We start from the raw sequence: 24,001 nt of genomic DNA on the forward strand, positions 1-24,001 counted from the left end.
CGGAGAACTTCAAAGGAACACATGTCGAAAATGGTTTGCTGGAAAGCCATTTCCGACATTTGATCCATGTGTTTGAATGGCAAAAAAGCATTCACTTATTTGAAATTCAAAAACATGGTGAATCGGCATTGTCATTTTTTGCAGCCCTACTTTCAGTGTTATGCACATCGGACACATGGCAGATAACAATTCAAAGGTAAACCAGTACTGTCAGCTAGGCACTATTCTCTGCTACTATAACTTGCTTACCGAATGGCTATAACAAGGTTGACAAATCCTGTTCTTGCATCTGCTAATGTGTTTCAGCATATGTAATGAAGGTCCAGTTGCATAGTGGTAACAGGGACATTGCCAGTCTTTAATCAATTATCTGACAATATTACAGTATCTTTAACATGAACTATGGCAACTGAAACCTAATGTTTTCAAATGACTCAAGTAGACATGACAGTTTGTACAAATTTAACTTTTCACTGTGAAACATTGCATATAGAAATGTATATCTAATAGGCTGCAATGGAATAAAATCATCTGACAATACTGCAGTGTCTGCCTTAAGCATGACCTGTACCAACTAAATGAATGTCTTGAAATTACTCAAGTGGACCTGACAGTTTGTGCAATTTGAACATTTAACTGTCAAACATCGCATACAGAAATGTGTCTCGTAGCCACCAATGAAATAAAATCTGAGAATATTTCAATGTCTTTAACATGAACTGTGCCAACGGAAACCTAATGTTTTCAAATTAGTCAAGCAGACCTGACAGTTTGTACAAGTTAAACATTTATTGTCAAACACTGCATATAGAAATGCATGTCTAGTATCCAGCAGAAGAATAAAATCATCTGACAATAATTCAATGTCTAACATGAAGTGTACCGACGGAAATCGAATGTCTTTGAGTTACAAGTGGACCTGGCAGTTTGTACAAGTTAAACACTTTACTGTTGAACACTGCATATAGAAATGTACATCTAGTAGCTAGCAGAGGAATAAATGACAATTTTCAATGCCTTTTCCATGAACTGTGCCAAGTGAAATCTAATGTTTTCAAATAACTCAAGTGGACCTGACAGTTTGTACAAGTTGAACACCTTTGTTGAACACTGCATATAGAAATGTACATCTAATGGGCTGCAATGGAATAAAATCATCTGACAATACTGCAGTGACTGTCTTAAGCATGAACTGTACCAACTAAATGAATGTCTTGAAATTACTCAAGTGGACCGGACTGTTTGTACAAGTTGAACACCTTTGTTGAACACTGCATATAGAAATGTACATCTAATAGGCTGCAATGGAATAAAATCATCTGACAATACTGCAGTGTCTGTCTTAAGCATGACCTGTACCAACTAAATGAATGTCTTGAAATTACTCAAGTGGACCTGACAGTTTGTGCAATTTAAACATTTAACTGTCAAACATTGCATACAGAGATGCATCTAGTAGCCAACAATGAAATAAAATCTGACAATATGTCAATGTCTTTAACATGAACTGTGCCAATGGAAATCTAATGTTTTCAAAGTAATGAAGTAGACCTGACAGTTTGTAGAAGTTAAACATTTTACTGTCAAACATTGTATATACAAATGTACCTGTAGCACACAATAATGGAATACAATCACTTGACAATATAACAATGTCTGTCTTGCTTTAAGTAAAAATGAATGTCTTCAAATTACTCAAGTGAACCGGACTGTTTTACAGGACAACAGGGTACTGTTATCAGCTGAGTTTCAAGGTAACACATACTTCCATATTTAACCCATAATGGACAAGAAACATTGCCAAGACAATTCTGATAAATCAGCTTGCTGTTGGTAAGTTACTTTATTATATGCAAAGCTCAATACAGCAGTCACTGTAGTAGTAACACTGCCTTCCTTTTTGGTCTCAGGGCCCCCATACAACTGCAGCACCAGATCACAATGTGTCGCTGACATTGAAATATGTCGACTTAATGGATGACCTGTGAAGAGCATGAAGCACACATCAGGGTATGTAGTAATTAATGTGTAATATTTTAGGCAAAAGTCATGCACACTACAGAGTTGATGCTACACCAGAGTAAATCACACCAGTTTTAAATGTAAACATCAATGCACTTTGTAAAAAGCAATGTATTACTGTGTCATAGCTATAGATAAAATCTAGAAGAAGCAACAGATCAAGCAGGTTTATTAAGGAGAATTCACTTGCAGTTTAACTATATTACAAGGTATCTTTGTTACAATATGACAATGCGTTCATTGATTTTTCATGCATTTAAAAAATTGAAAGAAATAACTGGAGTGGCTTTTGTGGGAGTGACCTACCTGTGGGCGTGGCTCATATAGGGGTGTTCCTTGAGTATGGCATGGGTGGGGCTTAAGGGGCACCAGAGCACTACTTCGCCTAGGGTACCATTTCAGCTAAGGCTGGCCCTGCATGTGTGCAAGTTTGCGCATGTGCACATTTGTAATATGACTGCAAAATCTACAAATGTACAACTACCACAAGCTATTTGTACCCTGTCTGTTTACATTTGTAGAATAACATGTATGTAGTACACAGTATGACATGCCCAAGTGATGCAGACATGAAACATATCACTACAGTGATTAATGTCATGTCCTTGCAAACAAAATGATTTTATTTATTTATTTATTTATCATTTGTTTACTGGGAAAGTCTGACTGGACTCAGGTCCTTTTTCAGAGAAGGCCCGGGGAGAAAAGCTCCATGAGTAACAGTAAATTTTAATGCATGAATTATAATAATCAATAAAGTATAAAGTAAACAAAATGTAGTATACATAAGAAAATACAAATCTGTTACATCATTACAACAAAGCCTAGGCTTTGAACATAGCTAGTACTATTTGTAAAGTATGATGTCAAAACTTTGACATCAAAACTTAAACAAAAAACACCTCCAACAAGTACCTGATAATATAAAAACACTGAAATGAAAATCCAAATAAGCATTAATAAAGACATTATTCTAACAACCAAAACAATGCTCAGTTTTTACATGCAGGGTGCAACTGCACACCTCCTCCACATTATTTATATAGATATATATATATATATATATATATATATATATATATATATATATATATATATATAAACTCTATAGTTCCACAACCACCTTAATCACATGGAAGTCAGCAAGGAGTGGGTTACAGTTAGCTGCCTGTCAGGTGCCAGAATCCATCAAGTCTCTCAACCACAAGTACTGATACGACTCCATCATAGTCTATGTGAGGGGAGAATGACTTGAGACGTACCTCAACGGACTATATGAAGAGAGACATGACTGAGCTCTTAGATTGTGTGTCATAGGCAGGTATAAGGCTAGCCTTAATCAGCATTCTACCTTCTCCAAAAATGATGCTACAATGGAAACAAAAATGACTGACTTTAACAATTCACTTAGCTTCTGGTGTCAGTCCAAGGGGATCTACTATCTGTCAGCATGGGAAGACATGGTTGACAGGCCACACTGCTTTGTCAGAGATGGTCTGCATCTGTTTCCTCTAGACTTTTGGATACAGACAAAGGCATTACCTACCTCTATTGTGCCTTTTTAGGCAGCATCAAAATAACCAACCTCCCAACATAACAAAATCCGATAAACTCAAAGTACTGCTGCTTAATGCTAGGGGTGTAAACAAAAAATTGCACTCCCTGGAACTAGTCAATGAGTCATGGTTCAAAGGCGCAGAAAGCACCCTGGCTGTGCAGGGCTACAATGCCTTCCATATAGTCAGACCACAAATCAAGCATAAAAGAACCAAAGGAGAGGTGTATCCATCTTCATTAAGGATAAGTACACCTCTAGACTGTCAACCAATATGACTCTCTTGAGCTACTCCATGTCCAATTAACTACAGGCAAAGCCCCATACCACATCATACCTAGCTATAGGTCCTCCATCATGAAAAAGGAAAAGCGTACTGCATAACAGGACTTACTGGAGTCACTTGCCATAAAGCCCAACACCCTACTCATGGGTGATTTTAATTATCCTACCATTGACTAAGAAACAGACACGACCACAAACATGCTGGCTCAGAGGTTCTTGGACTTTGTCATTGGTTATATTCAACTGGACGTATAAGAGAATTTAAGAACCTTTATCTGCACTTTTTTAAAAAAAATACAGTATTTAATTTGATTTAAACTGTGTTGAAAGAATATTAACTGAACTGGCAGTTTTAACTCTGCTCTTCAGTAACTTGAACTGAAGTTAGTGTTTGCTGAATTTTGTTATTTGCTAGTAATTACAGGTGTGGGGGTAGCCACATTCTTTGATTTCCTGTCCTTGCCTATTTAAGTGGTACAGTGTGAAATATTTTCTGCTTAAAAACCTCAGCTTTGGCCGGCTAAGAACTTGGTTATATTCAACTGGACGTATAAGAGAATTTAAGTACCTTTATCTGCACTTTTTAAAAAAAAAATACAGTATTTAATTTGATTTAAACTGTGTTGAAAGAATATTAACTGAACTGGCAGTTTTAACTCTGCTAATCTTAGTGGCCTTGAAACTGCCCGCCCCTCAGCCTGCCTCTGGGCCCATCACATTTGCTCACTCAACTGAGTGCAGTGAGATCATATTCTGATTTCAGGCACTCCTACTGTGTACAAAGAGAGCATCTGGAAAACAGACAAAAAAAAATTAAGCTTATTTCCTGCCTTTCCTGTTAAGTGGTATAGACTATTTGTAGGCTTCTGAGCCCCCAAGCCCTTCTGTGTTTGAGGGAAGCCTTCTAGCTTGTTTTTTTTTCTTATAACTAGCCAGTTTTCTAGTTTCAGCACTCAAATCTGTTTCTTTGATCTCAGCACTTGTTCAGATTAAAAAATTAAAAAAAAAAAAAAAATTAATTTGCTTTTATTGTACTTGTGTTTTTACCTACTTCATTTTACTTTTGCATCATCTTAAAAATACTCAATTGTATTTATTACTGCTTGGTGTAACTCATTCTAAGCCTTTTGGTTTAAACACTTGGGCTTTGGACCAGTTGTTTTGCACTGAGAGGGTTTGTGGTCTGCACTGTTGTTGCAGAACAGGTAGCTTACATCTTTCTAGGTTGGGATCTGCTGATTGAGGGCTCAGTGTCTGTTATTCTAAAAGTGTATTAATTCTGGTTTAAGCACTTGGGCTTTCAGGCCAGTTATTTTACATTAAGAGGGTTCGTGGTCTGCACTCTTGTGGGAGGAGAGGCTGGACTCTGCTCTTCTGAGCTGGGAATTTCTGGTTAAAGGCTTATAGTGCATGCATATCTGAACTGCTTCTTACTGAAGTTGGTGGGCCTTGTTTGCTGTGGCATAGACTGGAGTCGGGCCTGCTGGATCTAGGTTTGTTTGTGTAACTTGAGCACTAATCCAGACATTCTTTAAAGTATTCAATTGTATTTATTACTGCTTGGTTGTAACTTGATTAAAGTGTAGCTATCATTCTAAGTCTTTTGGATTAAGCACTTGGGCTTCAGACCAGTTGTTTTACATTAGGAAGGTTTGTGGCAAGCACTGTGGTGGCAGGACAGGTAGCTTTCATCCTTCTAAGTTGGGAACTGCTGATTGAGAGCCCAGTGTCCAAGTGTATTAGTTCTGGTTTAGGCACGTGGGCTTCAGGCCAGTTATTTTACATTAAGAAGGTTCATGGTCTGCACTCTTGTGGGAGAAGAGGCTGGACTCTGCCCTTCTGAGCTGGGAATTTCTGGTTAGAGGTTTATAGTGCCTGAATATTTGAACTGTATCTTACTGAAATTGGTACACCTTGTTTGCTGTAGCATAGACTAGATCCAGGCCTGCTGAATCTAGCTTTGTTTACATGCTTGTTGTTTGTTTGCTTGTTATTTCCCTGGAACGCTAATTCCACCTAATACGTGGCTTCTCAGAGCTTCTGTGGATCACTAGTGATATCTGCATTGCTTACTGTACTTATTTCCTTGTTTCACTTGAAAGAAAGTTACTGTTTGTCGTTTTTGCATTTAGTTACTTGTAACACATTGCACTCAAGTTACCTGGCACTTGCTCACTAAAGCAATTATATAAGTCAGCACTAAAATTAAAAGCACTACACCCTCACTCCCCACTGGCCCTTGTTTTCAATTATTAAGGAATTCCCAATATTATTCTAGCATGTCCAAAGGTCAGTTGTCAATCTCCTCTCCGGTCCAGCTGGTGAATCTGGGAATCTTGAGGCAATGTTACAACTGCCTCATGTACACAGACAACCCTCTCCTCCTCCCACATAACACAAATACTTGCGAGAGATGCAGCTATTTAGCCAAACTGGAGGCTGAGTTCTCTCAACTCAGGACTGGCAAGACCAGACAGGAGGAGAAGGCAACTACACACACCACAAAACCAGCCTCACATAATGCTACCACACCACTGAATCAAACACATAAACACACAAAGACATACTCGGAGGCTCTGAGCAAAAATTTACCTAAACAGCAGAGGCCTCCAAAGCAGACACCCAAACAACTGCTACCTCAAGACACCCCACAAGCAACACATAAACCACAAAATCAGTGTGCAAAGCAGTCACAGCCATTAAGGCCAAATACAACACCAAACATACTTGTCATAGGTGACTCCATAGTCAGACACACTGACGTCCCACTCACCAGGCTGAACAAGGAGAGGGTCACAGTAAGCTGCCTATCGGGCACTAGAATCCGCCACATAACACAAGCACTCGGGTCACTCCACGGCAAGTACAAATATGACACAGTCATTGTCCATGCTGGTGTGAATGACCTGAGACATACCTCCCTGGACTGCATGAAAAGAGACATAGAGGAGCTCTCTGATTATGTAGCGCAGGCAGGTATGACCCTGACCCTGAGCAGTATCCTTCCTTCACCAAGAATGATGCCACAATATAGAGACAAGATGATCAGCTTTAACAATTGGCTTAATGTCTGGTGTCATTCAAAGGGGATCCAGTGTCTGTCTGCCTGGGATGACATGCTTGACAAGCCACGCTGCTTCAAGGGCGGCTTGCACCTGTCACCCTGGGATTCGGATATTGGCTAAGGCTCTTGCCACCCCATAGTGCCTTTTTAGGCAAGGCTCAAATTCTAAACCTACCACCCTAGAAAACAAAAATGGGAAGAAACTGAGGGTAATGCTGCTCAATCCCAGAAGTCTAAATCTCAAAATGCACGCACTCGAGGCCCTTCTCAGTATGGAGAACATCGATGTCTGTGCTGTAACTGAAACCTGGTTCAAGGCTCCTGAGAGCACCCTGGCACTATTAGGTTTTACCTCATATCATGCGTTCCGGCCCCAAAACCCGGACCACACCACAAAAGGAGGGTGTATCCATATTCATAAAGGATACCCACGCCTCCAGGTTGGTGGCAGCATACGAAGCTTGGAAACCATCCAGGTGCAACTAACCATAGGCAAAACTGCTCTACAAATTGTAGCATGCTACAGGCCACCCTCTCAAACTCAGGAACCCCACACAGCCTTCCTGAAGACACTGGAGGGTATAAATGTATCTCAAACACCATCATATTGGGTCACTTCAACTACCACAATATAGACTGGGAACATTACTCAAGCCCTAACTTTCTAGCCCAACGGTTCCTGGAGTTCATAAATTCAAATGCCATGGAACAGCTAGTCACTGTTCCCACGAGAGGAGAAAATATACTAGATCTCATTATCACAAACATGGGGACAAAATGCTCCACACCAGAAGTATATCCCTCATTGGTGAGATCTGATCATAAACTAATCTCACTGGAAATCCACATCCCGCCCCCACCCCAAACAAAAAATACCACAGTGAAGAACCTCTCTAAAGCAAACTTCACACTACTCAAGACTGGTGTGGTATCCTTCAAGGCCCCTGAGCCAGTGGAAACCACAACCCAAGCTGCGGAAGCCCTTACAAATGCCTTCTATGAACACCTCCAGGACTGCATGGATCAGGCAATCCCAAATAAAACCAAGACTCTTTCCACAAAGGGCAAACGTCCAGTCTGGTGGACCCCAGCCATTAACAAACTTTACAATAAGAGGAGAAAGCTATTACATGATAGAACAAAATCCATAAAAGGGAAGTCACCCTGATCATTATTAGTAAAAAATACGAGCACTCATAAAATCAACTAAGGCCAATTTTGAGAGAAAAATTGCCATGGATTCAAGGACAATCATAAGGCCTTTTTCAGCTATGTTAGGAACCTGGGTGGAAACTCCCAGATATGCTCAGAATTAGTCCAAAATGATACAAAAATCACTGAACCCATAGACATTGCCAACATACTGGTAGGCAGGTTCAGTGCAAACTTCACCCCTCTCCCCTAAAGGAGAGATAACTATCCCAGCAGTGTAGCCTCCCAGACATCTCAAATGCGCAGGTGAAAGCTGCTCTCTCTAAAGCTAAAACACAGCATCAATGGGACGGATGGTGTCCCGGCTGTGTGCTACATGAGCTAAATGAGGAATTAAACCCGCACATAAGGCAGCTGTTTAATCTCAGCCTTACCACAGGATACGTGCCCAAGGAGTGGCGTACGGCAACTGTGGTCCCACTCCACAAAGGCGGTGCCTCTACAGACCCTGGTAATTACCGCCCCGTAAGCTTAACAAGTCTAGTCTGCAAAGCTATGGAGAGGATCATAATGGAGCTCATAAACAAAGATATAGGGGACTTGCAGACATTGGACCCGACCCAGTTTGGCTTCGTCAAGGGCAGATCATGCCTTTTGAACTTGGTCAACTTCTTCGAAACAGTCACCAAGGCCATTGATGAGGGAAAGGCAGTCCATACAGCCTACCTCGACCTTGCAAAGGCTTTCGACACAATACCCCACTCGGGTATTGTAGAAAACCTTACCAGCTTAAATGTAAACCCATATGTCACAAGATGGGTTGCAAACTGGCTTAAGGACAGAACCCACAGGGTTAGAGTTGCTGGCGCTATGTCAGACTCCAAGCCGGTCACAAGTAGCTCGGTCCTTGGCCCCCTAGTGTTCGGCATCTATTTCTCAGAAGTACAGGCCAACATGGGAGGACTTTGGCTGACAAAGTTTGCAGACGACTGCAAACTGGGCGCCATAGTGGAAAGTGCATCGGACACGGATATCCTTCAGAAGGGACTCACGGAAACAGATAGCTGGTGCCAGAGCCATGGCCTGAAGTTAAACGCCAAAAAATGTATAGTCATACCCTTCGGGAAAAACAAGGTAACCCCAAGCCTCCATATAGGTGGCAATCCACTAAGCACAGAAGAGGTTATCAGGGACCTGGGGACCCAGGTTGACAGTGGCCTTTCTTTTGACACTCACGTTGCTAAAGTGGTTATAAAGACCTTCTACATTGCCCACCTGATCATGAAGGGATTCACATCCAGATCTAGTGAGGTCATTGTTTCCCTGTACTCTTCACTTATCAGACCAATGATCGAGTACAATGCCCCATTCGGGATGTATCTCACCCGACATCTGCAGCAATTGGAGAGACCCCAAAAGTTCCTCACCAAAAGGATAAAGGGACTCCAAAATCTGTCATATGCTGCCAGATTGAAGAAACTCCAGCTCTATTCAGTCGCATACCGTCTGCTCAGAGGTGACATGTGCCTGACATACAAGGCCATGTCCAACCATTAATGGACATGCTCCACCTCAAAAAATCCAAATCCACCAAAACCAGTAGAGCAAGCGACTTAAACCTTAGCACGGATATAAATAGGATGTGCTGGAGGGATAGATTTATCACTCAGAGACTCCCTATGCTGTGGAATAAAATCCCGGTCCATGTGAGGCAGAGCACCTCGCTGGCTCTGTTCAAGAGAAATCTTGACCTGTGGATGGGAGATCGTAGGTTTACCCCGGGAATCATCTCTGTGTCACTGCTGGACAGAGGCACAACAAACTAATGGGCACAGTATTTTTTCATATAAGGGGTGGCGTAAGCCACAAAACTTTGGGCTAGGCTTATAAATGCCTTAGGGCAGATAGCCTAGTATAAACCTATGAACCTATGAACCTATGAAATGTTATACCCACAAGAGGCTCAAATGTCCCGGACATAGTACTCACTAACATGGGAGAGAATTGCACCCCACCCCCACCTGATGTCCTCCTTGGTAAGATCAGACCATAAATCAGTCTCATTTGGTGTAATTATAAGACCAGATACCCCATCAAGCTCAAAAATGCTTAAGAATTTTTCAAAGACAAATTAGTTCCTACCAAGTGATGGTATATGAAGTTTCAAGTCCCCCTCAAACACAGATAACACAGATTCCTACACAGAGGTGTACACCAATGCCCTGTATAACCATTTAAGCAGCTGTATAGAATCACCTGTACCTGAATGGATTAAAACCAGGTCTTGCCAAAAAAAAAAAAAACAAGCCACCCTAGTGGACCCCTAGCATAAACAGGCTCTACAACAAGAGAAAGAAACTAATGTCCAAAAACAAGAGGGACCTGGCTCAGCAGGAAGAAATCCCTCTCTAGCTTAAACAACCAAATCAGAGATCTTATCAAGTCCTCCAAAGTTAATTACAAAGCAAAAGTAGCCTCCCTAGCTAAAGATAATCACAAGGCATTATTTAACTATGTCCCAAATCTAAACGGGAATACCCAGCTATGCGCTGACTTGGTTGTGGATGGCACCACCCATACTCAACCAGATGTAATAGCCAATCTGCTAGCTGACAGATTTGGAGCAAGCTTCACCCCCTTCTTCCCTCCAGTCATCCCTCAAAGAGTACCTGCTACCATTCCTCAGACTATTATCTCAAGAGAGAGTAGGTCATCTCGGCGCTCTCCAAGGTCAAAAACACAGCATCAATGAGAACAGACAACATACCAGGTTGCATTTTAAACAACTTAAAACATGACCTAGCAGATTCACTTGGATCCCTGTTTAACCACAGCCTGTGAACTATGTTCCGGCAGAACGGAGGACAGCAACAGTAATACCTCTGCACAAAGGGGGCCATCAACTGACCCTGGGAATTATAGGCCCATAAGCTTGACTAGACTCATCTGCAAGGCTATGGAAAGTATCATTATGGACCTTATTAACAAGAACATAGCTAATCTCCAAACTCTGGATCCAGCTCAGTTCAGATTTCCAATTTGGAGTCCAAATGCAGAGATAAGTCAGCAAGCAAAGGAGAGTAGTATTACTGGAACTGAATTCATCCTCAAGTCTTGGTGAGTACCTTCATGAGGTGGACCCTGTTTTTCACAAAATTTCACCAGGATGACACTGATATATAGACTGTATTTTATATAGCATATATCATGGACAGAAGTAGGTTAAAAAATACAAAAAGATAGTTTGGTGCACTAGACCCAGGATAAAAAAGTGCCCAATCCTTGTAGGCACACTGGTGCCAGGAGTGGAAAAAATGACAGTGGAGAATCCTCAAGACATGGAAACATTCCTACAATGGGGCTAAACCAGGTCCAGGGGGAGGATGGCCCCTATGCTGTAGAAGGAAATGGCAGTCCACAAAAATCACAAAAATTGATAGGCCAAAAAACACTCACAAAAACGACAGAGTGGATTATTGAGAATAAGAAAGAAATTATGTATTGTTACCATTATACAAGAAGCCCAGAATTTATAGATAGAAGACATATAAAAAGATTAAAAGAGAAACTTGAGGAAAGAAAAATACTTCCACAAGAAAAACTGTCAGAAGTTTCAAATAAAAATGTGTGTTCCTTAATACAAATGATTTATAAAAACACTATATAGACAAACAAACTTGGGCCGTTTAGAAAAAGAAGTGATTGAGGAAGTTCAAAAGTATAAAGAAGAAAATCTAGAGACTTTTGAAAGGTATAAAAAAGAAATACAGACATGGGAAAGAATGAGAGATCTGATACGGTGCAATATTTATGCAAAGGAGAAAGCTAAATTAATCAACATAAAAAGGCAGCCTCAAAGATATTCAGAAAGAAATACAGGCAAAGGCATCCAGATACAGGAAATTTCACAAAAACAGAAGATTACTAAAGTAGAAGTAAAAAAAAAAAAATAGAAGATGAAGTTATGGAATACTTGTGACGTGAAGGATTTAGTGCAGAAAATCTAACACTTGTTACATCACAGCATGATGGAACAAAGAGCCCCCAAAGTAAGGAGAAAGAGGAGCAGTGGGAGACACCTGAAGAAGAAATACGGACACGGGAAAGAAAAAGAGATTTAATATGGTGCAGTATATTTATGCAAAGGAGAAAGCAAAAATAATGACTACAAAAAGAGCAGCACCAAAGATATATGAAGAGAAATACAGACAAAGGCATCCAGATATGGAAAATTTTACAACACAAAAATAAGTAAACAAAGAGGAAAAATAGAAAAGAGGACTAGTAATGGAGAAGTTAAAGATATAGAAACTGAGGTTATTGATTACCTGCAAAGTGAAGGATTTAGTGTAGAAAATCTAACTCAGATAACATCACAAAAAGATACAGCAAGAAATCCAAGGAGAAACCAGTGGAGTGGGAAACATCTGATCAGTTGCCATATGAAGATACTTTGGAGCCTTCTGCAGGAAACCAGTACAAATGTTCAGTTGGAGTTGGACCCCAAGGGAAGGAGCAGGAAATGGGTAGCTCTAACACAGTCAGTGTTGAGGAGTGATAGGCCAGTGAGCTCCCATACGAAAGAGCAGTGAATGACACAGGATGAAACTGAAGAGAATGTGGCACAGGCAGATGTTCTGGAACTTTCTATAGAATACCCGCAGGAAATGGAGAGCAAAGAATGTGCCCTCAGTTTAAAGCAAAATGATCTAAGAGAACAGTTGCTTGATTTAATAGAAATGGACAGACATATTAAAATCAATGAAAGAAATAGATTACAGAAAATCAATAAAACCCAAATGCTAGAAGTTTCATAAAACAAATGAACACAGTAATTAGGACTGCCCATAGAGATTCATGTGATATAACAGACACTACTGTGCAGCTAAATTAATAACAGATAACGTCTTACCACAAAAAGACAACGTAGTAAGGGAAAGGAAGGGGGAAACTGAATGCCATCATGGAAATATTCAAATAGAGAAAACTATAAAGCAATTAAGACAATAAGTGTCACTGTTAGGAGAATACAGAAGAGGGAACAGATCAACAAAAATATTCAGAAAGATAGGCGTGATAAAAGTAATGCACAGTATCAGAACAGATCAGGATCTATCGTGCACTATCACAAATAATAAACTAAAAATATCAGCACAGGCAGAAAACTTAGAAGATATGCAGATAAATTTAAAGGAAAAGTACAAAATAAGCAATGTATTGATGACCCAAAAAGTTTTATAGAGAATGGGAAACAAGGCAAAAGAAATTGAAACACCACCAAAAAAGAAGAAATACATACACTTTGGAGAAATATCTTTAAAGATCTTGTGGAACTTAACAAAGATGCTAAATGGTCAGAAATGTAAAAGAAAGAATAAGAAGTTAAATGTACAGGATATGAAATGGGATAAAGTAACAGTCAGAGAGACTAAAACGAAAAGTTAAGAAAAGCTCCTAATGAGATAACCTCAGGCCCAGATGCAGTGCCTAATTTCTGGCTAAAAGTATTAACATCTTTATATGAAGATTTAACCATGAGTAAGAACTATTTACATGCGTACCCTGAAAAGACACCAGCCTGGTTAACAAAAGGAACAAAAAAATACACCTACTTAAGAGTAAACCTGCAAGCTATCCTAAAAAGGGTCTATATCACATTGTTGAACTTACTATTTATCGAATACCTCTTCATCGAACTCACTTTGCCAAAACCCCATTTTGTTCAATAATCATTTTAGCAAATATTTTCCCAGGGAAAAATGCAGTGCACCATGACTGGGAATTTTACCCTTCCCCCACTGTAGTGAGATCTTAGAGTTGGTATATTTATTTAGGGAGGTGTGGGGGTGCAGCCTCCATATTGGGGGGGGATGTGGTGGAGGCCCCCCACCTGAGTGGATTTGACATTTTCTGCTTTTTTGTGAGGATCAGTTGCTGGACTACCGGTTCTTTTCCCTGGGAAAATGTTCTCTAAAATGATCATTTGACAAAAAGGGGGTTCGACAAAGTGAGTTCAACAAAGAGGTATTCGATATATAGTAAGTTTGACGATGTGATACAGACCCCCTAAAAACTACAGACCAATAACTTGCCTTCTGACGAAGTATAAACTATACACTGGAATTAATGCCAACAGAGTTTATAGTCATTTAGAAGAAAACTCTATCATGGCAATAGAACAAAAAGGTAATAAAAGAAAGTCATATGGAACAAAGGATCATTTGTTGTTAAAGTCACAATGGAAAACTGTAAAAAGGGGAAGAATTTGAGTATAGCATTGACAAAATATTAAAAAGCATTTGACAGTATCCTACATTCATGGATAAAAGGGTGCTTAAAAATGTACAAGATATACCCTGCACTGATTAATTACATTACAGTGACCATGAAATCTGGCAAACCACATTGCAGTTAAGCCATGATAAAGGACCAATTATCATTCTAGGGATAAAAATTCAAAGGGGGATATTCCAAGGTTCCTGTCTGTCACAGCTGCTCTTTTGTCTTGCCCTTAACCCATTAAGTTGTCTACTTAAAAGATGAGGTCATGGCTACAATTTGGCTCCTAGAAAACAACAAAGTGTAAAGACTTCTCATCTTCTTTTTGTAGATGATTTGAAACTGTATAGTTCATCAGATGAGGAACTGAAAGCACAACAGCAAGTGGTCAAAACTTTTTCAGCTGGTATAAGAATGTAATTTGATCTTGATAAATGTGCAAAAGCAACCTTTAAAGCAGGAAAGCTGCAGCACCAAGAAAACTTCAGATTGGGACAGGAATGTGATATAAAAGAACTTGCGCAAGACAGAGTGTATAAATATTTGGGAATTGATGAAGGCTCTACAATACAATATGCACAAATGCGAATACAATTTAGTAAGGAATATTTCAGAAGACTTAAATTAATATTGAAGACAGCGCTGACATCTAGAAACACACTCCAAGCTATAAACCAATTTGCTCTTCCAGTCCTAACTTACAGTTTTGGAGTGACTGACTGACCCCAAAAGGTGTTTGATAGGTTGGACAGGAAAACAGGAAGGATGCTTCATGCTCACAAAGTGATTTATAAAAATCAGTGCATACCAAGATTATATATTTCCCGTTCTGAAGGAGGTATGGGCCTCCTCGAAACGTACTACATGTACAGATCTGCAATCATGGGACTGTACACATATCTGCTGACCTCACAAGACCAAAATGTAGTGAAAAATTTGAAACATGAGGAGAATAAGTCTAAAATGATTTCCCAGCTTAGTTTAGCTGAAGTATATCGGCATCAAGTGGAAATGGAAATCAAATCAGAAGTAGATAAAAATCAGGTAGCAACTGACTGTACCAAAAAAATAAAGGAAAGAATATAAGTTGAAAGATTAGATGAGAAGGCAAGAAATTTGGAAAATGCATAAATATAGTTGCAAGTATAAAAAGACTCTTGGAACAACCTCATGTTGATCTGGATCAAATGCATGAATTGTTAAGGAGAGGTGAATTTAAACCAAAAGATGAAAGGTTGATAGTGGTGGCCCAAGACAGTGGACTACGTACACATTGGTTTACAAAGTCCATTGAACATGTGGGAGAAACATGCCATTGTAGGTTTTGTAAAACAGAATTGGAAACAGTCAGACATCTTGTTGCTGGTTGTGATATACTAATGGCAGAAGGACTGTATACTGAAAGGCATAATAATGTGGCAAGACTGACATTATAATACTGAAGTAGCTGAAAAACACTGGAAACATTAGCCACAAAGCATCATAGAAAATTATGTTTATATCATGTGGGATCACCCACTACAAACAGTTCAAAAATAGATGCAAGAAAACCAGATATAGTAGTCAGTGAAAAGAAGACAAAAGTAGCATTGAACATTGAAATTGCTACACCCATTGACTACAATGTCTTATGTACAGAGAGGAACAAAGTAATAAAACACCAGGGTTTGCAGGCAGAATTGAAATCACTGTGGAATAAGGATACCCAGACAGTTCCAGTAGTAGTAGGAGCAACGAGTCTTATAAAACAGAATTTACAATCAGACTTAGATATGTAACAGGTACATGTAACTCCATATGGATCGAAGAAGGAGTCATTACTGGGCACATTGTGGGCACTGTGGAATAAGGATACCCAGACAGCTCCAGTAGTAGTAGGAGCAACGGGTCTTATAAAAAAGAATTTACAATCATACTTAGATATGTAACAGATACATGTAACTCCATGTGGATCAAAGAAGGAGTCATTACTGGGCACATTGTGGGCACTGTGGAATAAGGATACCCAGACAGCTCCAGTAGTAGTAGGAGCAACGAGTCTTATAAAAAAGAATTTACAATCATACTTAGATATGTAACAGATACATGTAACTCCATATGGATCGAAGAAGGAGTCATTACTGGGCACATTGTGGGCACTGTGGAATAAGGATACCCAGACAGTTCCAGTAGTAGTAGGAGCAACAAGTCTTATATAAAAGAATTTACAATCATACTTAGATATGTAACAGATACATGTAACGCCATATGGATCGAAGAAGGAGTCATTACTGGGCACATTGTGGGCACTGTGGAATAAGGATACCCAGACAGTTCCAGTAGTAGTAGGAGCAACGAGTCTTATAAAAAAGAATTTACAATCAGACTTAGATATGTAACAGATACATGTAACTCCATATGGATCGAAGAAGGAGTCATTACTGGGCACATTGTGGGCACTGTGGAATAAGGATACCCAGACAGCTCCAGTAGTAGTAGGAGCAACGAGTCTTATATAAAAGAATTTACAATCAGACTTAGATATGTAACAGATACATGTAACTCCATATGGATCGAAGAAGGAGTCATTACTGGGCACATTGTGGGCACTGTGGAATAAGGATACCCAGACAGTTCCAGTAGTAGTAGAACACGGGTCTTATAAAAAAGAATTTACAATCAGACTTAGATATGTAACAGATACATGTAACTCCATATGGATCAAAGAAGGAGTCATTACTGGGCACATTGTGGGCACTGTGGAATAAGGATACCCAGACAGCTCCAGTAGTAGTAGGAGCAACGGGTCTTATAAAACAGAATTTACAATCAGACTTAGATATGTAACAGGTACATGTAACTCCATATGGATCGAAGAAGGAGTCATTACTGGGCACATTGTGGGCACTGTGGAATAAGGATAAACAGACAGCTCCAGTAGTAGTAGGAGCAACGGGTCTTATAAAAAAGAATTTACAATCATACTTAGATATGTAACAGATACATGTAACTCCATGTGGATCAAAGAAGGAGTCATTACTGGGCACATTGTGGGCACTGTGGAATAAGGATACCCAGACAGCTCCAGTAGTAGTAGGAGCAACGGGTCTTATAAAAAAGAATTTACAATCATACTTAGATATGTAACAGATACATGTAACTCCATATGGATCGAAGAAGGAGTCATTACTGGGCACATTGTGGGCACTGTGGAATAAGGATACCCAGACAGTTCCAGTAGTAGTAGGAGCAATGAGTCTTATAAAAGAATTTACAATCATACTTAGATATGTAACAGATATATGTAACTCCATATGGATCGAAGAAGGAGTCATTACTGGGCACATTGTGGGCACTGTGGAATAAGGATACCAAGACAGTTCCAGTAGTAGTAGGAGCAACGGGTCTTATAAAAAAGAATTTACAATCATACTTAGATATGTAACAGATACATGTAACGCCATATGGATCGAAGAAGGAGTCATTACTGGGCACATTGTGGGCACTGTGGAATAAGGATACCCAGACAGTTCCAGTAGTAGTAGGAGCAACGAGTCTTATATAAAAGAATTTACAATCAGACTTAGATATGTAACAGATACATGTAACTCCATATGGATCGAAGAAGGAGTCATTACTAGGCACATTGTGGGCACTGTGGAATAAGGATACCCAGACAGCTCCAGTAGTAGTAGGAGCAACGAGTCTTATATAAAATAATTTACAATCAGACTTAGATATGTAACAGATACATGTAACTCCATATGGATCGAAGAAGGAGTCATTACTGGGCACATTGTGGGCACTGTGGAATAAGGATACCCAGACAGTTCCAGTAGTAGTAGGAGCAACGGGTCTTATAAAAAAGAATTTACAATCAGACTTAGATATGTAACAGATACATGTAACTCCATATGGATCAAAAAAGGAGTCATTACTGGGCACATTGTGGGCACTGTGGAATAAGGATACCCAGACAGCTCCAGTAGTAGTAGGAGCAACAAGTCTTATATAAAAGAATTTACAATCAGACTTAGATATGTAACAGATACATGTAACTCCATATGGATCGAAGAAGGAGTCATTACTGGGCACATTGTGGGCACTGTGGAATAAGGATACCCAGACAGTTCCAGTAGTAGTAGGAGCAACGGGTCTTATAAAAAAGAATTTACAATCATACTTAGATATGTAACAGATACATGTAACGCCATATGGATCGAAGAAGGAGTCATTACTGGGCACATTGTGGGCACTGTGGAATAAGGATACCCAGACAGCTCCAGTAGTAGTAGGAGCAACGAGTCTTATAAAAAAGAATTTACAATCAGACTTAGATATGTAACAGATACATGTAACTCCATATGGATCGAAGAAGGAGTCATTACTGGGCACATTGTGGGCACTGTGGAATAAGGATACCCAGACAGTTCCAGTAGTAGTAGGAGCAACGGGTCTTATAAAACAGAATTTACAATCAGACTTAGATATGTAACAGATACATGTAACTCCATATGGATCGAAGAAGGAGTCATTACTGGGCACATTGTGGGCACTGTGGAATAAGGATACCCAGACAGCTCCAGTAGTAGTAGGAGCAACGAGTCTTATAAAAAAGAATTTACAATCATACTTAGATATGTAACAGATACATGTAACGCCATATGGATCGAAGAAGGAGTCATTACTGAGCACATTGTGGGCACTGTGGAATAAGGATATCCAGACAGCTCCAGTAGTAGTAGGAGCAACGAGTCTTATAAAACAGAATTTACAGTCAGACTTAGATATGTAACAGATACATGTAACTCCATATGGATCGAAGAAGGAGTCATTACTGAGCACATTGTGGGCACTGTGGAATAAGGATACCCAGACAGTTCCTGTAGTAGTAGGAGCAACGAGTCTTATAAAAAAGAATTTACAATCAGACTTAGATATGTAACAGATACATGTAACTCCATATGGATCGAAGAAGGAGTCATTACTGGGCACATTGTGGGCACTGTGGAATAAGGATACCCAGACAGCTCCAGTAGTAGTAGGAGCAATGAGTCTTATAAAAAAGAATTTACAATCATACTTAGATATGTAACAGATACATGTAACTCCATATGGATCGAAGAAGGAGTCATTACTGGGCACATTTTGGGCACTGTGGAATAAGGATACCCAGACAGTTCCAGTAGTAGTAGGAGCAACGGGTCTTATAAAAAAGAATTTACAATCATACTTAGATATGTAACAGATACATGTAACTCCATATGGATCGAAGAAGGAGTCATTACTGGGCACATTGTGGGCACTGTGGAATAAGGATACCCAGACAGCTCCAGTAGTAGTAGGAGCAACGAGTCTTATAAAAAAGAATCTACAATCAGACTTAGATATGTAACAGATACATGTAACTCCATATGGATCGAAGAAGGAGTCATTACTGGGCACATTGTGGGCATTGTGGAATAAGGATACCCAGACAGCTCCAGTAGTAGTAGGAGCAACGAGTCTTATAAAAAAGAATTTACAATCATACTTAGATATGTAACAGATACATGTAACTCCATATGGATCGAAGAAGGAGTCATTACTGGGCACATTGTGGGCACTGTGGAATAAGGATACCCAGACAGTTCCAGTAGTAGTAGGAGCAACGGGTCTTATAAAACAGAATTTACAATCAGACTTAGATATGTAACAGGTACATGTAACTCCATATGGATCGAAGAAGGAGTCATTACTGGGCACATTGTGGGCACTGTGGAATAAGGATACCCAGACAGTTCCAGTAGTAGTAGGAGCAATGAGTCTTATAAAACAGAATTTACAATCAGACTTAGATATGTAACAGATACATGTAACTCCATATGGATCGAAGAAGGAGTCATTACTGGGCACATTGTGGGCACTGTGGAATAAGGATACCCAGACAGTTCCAGTAGTAGTAGGAGCAACGGGTCTTATAAAAAAGAATTTACAATCATACTTAGATATGTAACAGATACATGTAACTCCATATGGATCGAAGAAGGAGTCATTACTGGGCACATTGTGGGCACTGTGGAATAAGGATACCCAGACAGTTCCAGTAGTAGTAGGAGCAACGGGTCTTATAAAACAGAATTTACAATCAGACTTAGATATGTAACAGATACATGTAACTCCATATGGATCGAAGAAGGAGTCATTACTGGGCACATTGTGGGCACTGTGGAATAAGGATACCCAGACAGTTCCAGTAGTAGTAGGAGCAACGGGTCTTATAAAACAGAATTTACAATCAGACTTAGATATGTAACAGATACATGTAACTCCATATGGATCGAAGAAGGAGTCATTACTGGGCACATTGTGGGCACTGTGGAATAAGGATACCCAGACAGCTCCAGTAGTAGTAGAACAGCGAGTCTTATATAAAAGAATTTACAATCATACTTAGATATGTAACAGGTACATGTAACTCCATATGGATCGAAGAAGGAGTCATTACTGGGCACATTGTGGGCACTGTGGAATAAGGATACCCAGACAGTTCCAGTAGTAGTAGGAGCAACGGGTCTTATAAAAAAGAATTTACAATCAGACTTAGATATGTAACAGATACATGTAACTCCATATGGATCGAAGAAGGAGTCATTACTGGGCACATTGTGGGCACTGTGGAATAAGGATACCCAGACAGCTCCAGTAGTAGTAGGAGCAACGAGTCTTATAAAAAAGAATTTACAATCAGACTTAGATATGTAACAGATACATGTAACTCCATATGGATCGAAGAAGGAGTCATTACTGGGCACATTGTGGGCACTGTGGAATAAGGATACCCAGACAGTTCCAGTAGTAGTAGGAGCAACGAGTCTTATAAAAAAGAATTTACAATCAGACTTAGAGATGTAAATAGAAGTTATGTCCTTACCATAACGTTCCATGTGGAGTGTTCATCTCGCCTTTGTTCTTACACATGGGTTCGGAGCCGATCCTCGGCTCCGTGTCGGCCGCTTGCAAGCTCTGCATCGAGAAGAAGCTCGAAACAACCTAATACCCACAATCCCCCTCTGCCTTTACCTCAGATCTAGTTTGCAAGCAAACCAGCAGTCAGAGAGAGAAACACTCATGCCAATATCACATATGCACAGAAACTAAGAGTCTATATATATACATATATATATATATACATATCAACCATATATACAACAACTGCAATGCAGAAGCAGAATGCCCAGACCAGGCACCAAACTGAGCGTTCTTCCTAAGGGTGGGAGGGTGGGAATGTAAGAACAAAGGCGAGATGAACACTCCCATGGAGCGTTATGGTAAGGACATAACTTCTATATGTGATAGTGTTCAATCTGCGTGGTTCTTACACATGGGTAGCGTCCTAGCTCCTTGTTCCTGAGGAACTCACGGAAGGGCGTTCTTGAGCACAGTGGAACCAAAGGTTGCCCTGTCCCTAGAAACCTTGTCTACCTTATAATGAGAAATGAATGTATGTGGTTTAGACCAAGTAGCAGCCGCTGGAAATAAGCGTCTAGTGGTAGGCGAGCTGCATGAGCCAGGGATGTAGACACTGACCTTGTGGAATGTCCTTTGGGTTTGTGCAAAAGAGTTTGATCTGAAGAATCATAGACATATATGATACAATCAGTTAACCACTTAGAAAGAGTTCTTTTAGTAACCTCTACTCCTTTTCTGTTATCAGCAAAGGCTACAAAAAGTTGATCAGTTTTTCTGTGATCTTTTGTTCTATCCAAGTAAAACCTTAGCTGTCTGTGAACATCTAATTTGTGTAACATATACTCCATTTTATTGGAGTGATTCTTGAAGAAAGTGGGTAATTCAATGGACTGATTAATATTGTTAATAGAACAAACTTTAGGAAGGAAGGATGAATTAGTGCGAAGAGAAACTCTGTCAGAGTGAAAGATCAAATAAGGGTGTTTAATGGAGAGAGCTTGAAGTTCAGATACTCGCCTAGCGGATGTAATGGCTACCAAAAAGAGAGTCTTCCATGACAAAAATTTCAATGGGCAAGAGGAGGCTGGTTCAAAGGGGGGCAGCATTAACCTAGATAACAATAAGTTTAGACTCCAAGGTGACGTAGGAGATCTAATTGGTGGTCTAATATGAAAAGCCCTTTTAAAAGGCTTTACAAAGTCTGTGGGCCATAACAGGAGCCCCACATTCTTCCACATGGAAATTAGAAATGGCAGCCAATTGAACTCTTAATGTGGCAGGAGAAGCACCCTGATGGAACAATTCTGTTAAAAACTCTAATATTTTATTCAAAGGAGCTATAACAGGGTCCACTTGCTGTGTATTTGCCCAGAATACAAAGCGCTTCCATTTACTAGTATATGTTTTAGTAGTGGAAGCTTTATGAGAAGCCACTAATATATTCTGAACTGCAGGTGAAAGAAGATCAGACCTGGCTAAGTTGAATTGGAGCAGCCAAGCTGCTAGATGGAGGGACAAGAGTGAGGGGTGGGGAGCCCTGGCAGTGAATCAATAGATCTGGCTCTGGGTCCAGGATCCAGGGTCCCGAATACAGTGTGTCATGAGGAAGGGAACCAAATTTAGCCCAGAGACCAGAATGGGGCAATGAGGATAATTGTCCTGTGTAGGTTGTTGGCTTTCTGGAGAAACTTTGTGATCAGGGAAGGGAGGAAATCGTACAGGAGACCGGGGGCCAATCGTGAATCAGTGCGTCCTGGGGACTTCCCTGGAGGGTAATAGGGCAAGTAGCTCCTGCATTTGGCGTTCATTGGAGATGCAAATAGATACATGGAAGGCTGGCCCCATGCGGCGAAAAATCTTTTAGCAACTGACTGTTTAGGGACCACTCGTGCGGTAACAGTATTGCTCTGCTCAGCCTGTCGGCTATGACGTTGGATGACCCGGGATGTGCGTTGCTATCAGAAAGCGACCCGTGGACTCAGCCCATTGCCAGATTCTCATGGCCTCTCTGCATAGCTGATAGGACTTGGTTCCCCTGCTTGTTTATGTACCAGACTACAGACATGTTGTCCGTCTGAACTGCAATAGTTCCCAGAGGAAGAAGGGGAGCAAAGTGTTGCAACACTAGAAACACTGCCCTCAACTCTAGAACATTGATGTGCAGATTGTACTCTAAATTGGTCCATTAGCCTTGGACTGTCTGTCCCTGAAAGATGCCCCCACCTATCAGGGAAGCGTCCGTGGTCACCGTAGCTGTCGAGGCAGTAGCACAAATGGTCTCCCCTTGGAAAGGTTGCAAGTCTGAAACCACCAGTTTAGGTGTGATTTGCATGTGTTCGTTATAAGAATCTCGTGTGTCAGAGGTAGTTGTTGGAGCGACCATTGTGCAAACAGTAGCCATTGTAGGACTCTCATGTGCAGTCTTCCCAGGGTATTGCAATAAGAGAAGCTGACATGAGTCCCAAAACCTTCAGTACCAGTTTTGCTGAGGATTTCCTGGACAAAAGAAGAAGAAGGCGTATGTGAGTCTGAGTGAAAGTATCCTTTCTGGAAATCTTAGAATTAACTGATGTGTATCTAATTCCGCTCCTATGAATAAGATGCGCTGTGATGGCTGTAGTAAGGATTTTCCAGTTTTCGGAAATTCCGAGGTGAACACACAGTTGAAGAGTGTAGTCTCTGGCCTGTACTAGTTGACACTGGGTGGTGGAAAA

At 40.3% G+C, this 24,001-nt stretch overlaps 1 long non-coding RNA gene across 1 annotated transcript in view; it reads right to left on the minus strand.

Moving 5' to 3' along the window:
• Window positions 1–1,819: 1,819 nt before the first annotated feature.
• LOC122794674 overlaps window positions 1,820–24,001 on the minus strand; it is a 150,135-nt gene continuing 127,953 nt past the window's right edge. The window contains exon 2 of the long non-coding RNA XR_006363672.1: window positions 1,820–1,982. This is a non-coding gene — a long non-coding RNA (uncharacterized LOC122794674). The remainder of the gene's footprint in view (window positions 1,983–24,001) is intronic.

The sequence above is a fragment of the Protopterus annectens genome, chromosome 2.part1 (genome assembly GCF_019279795.1).
Source record: "Protopterus annectens isolate FY-2018-M chromosome 2.part1, PAN1.0, whole genome shotgun sequence".
Lineage (NCBI taxonomy): Eukaryota > Metazoa > Chordata > Ceratodontiformes > Protopteridae > Protopterus > Protopterus annectens.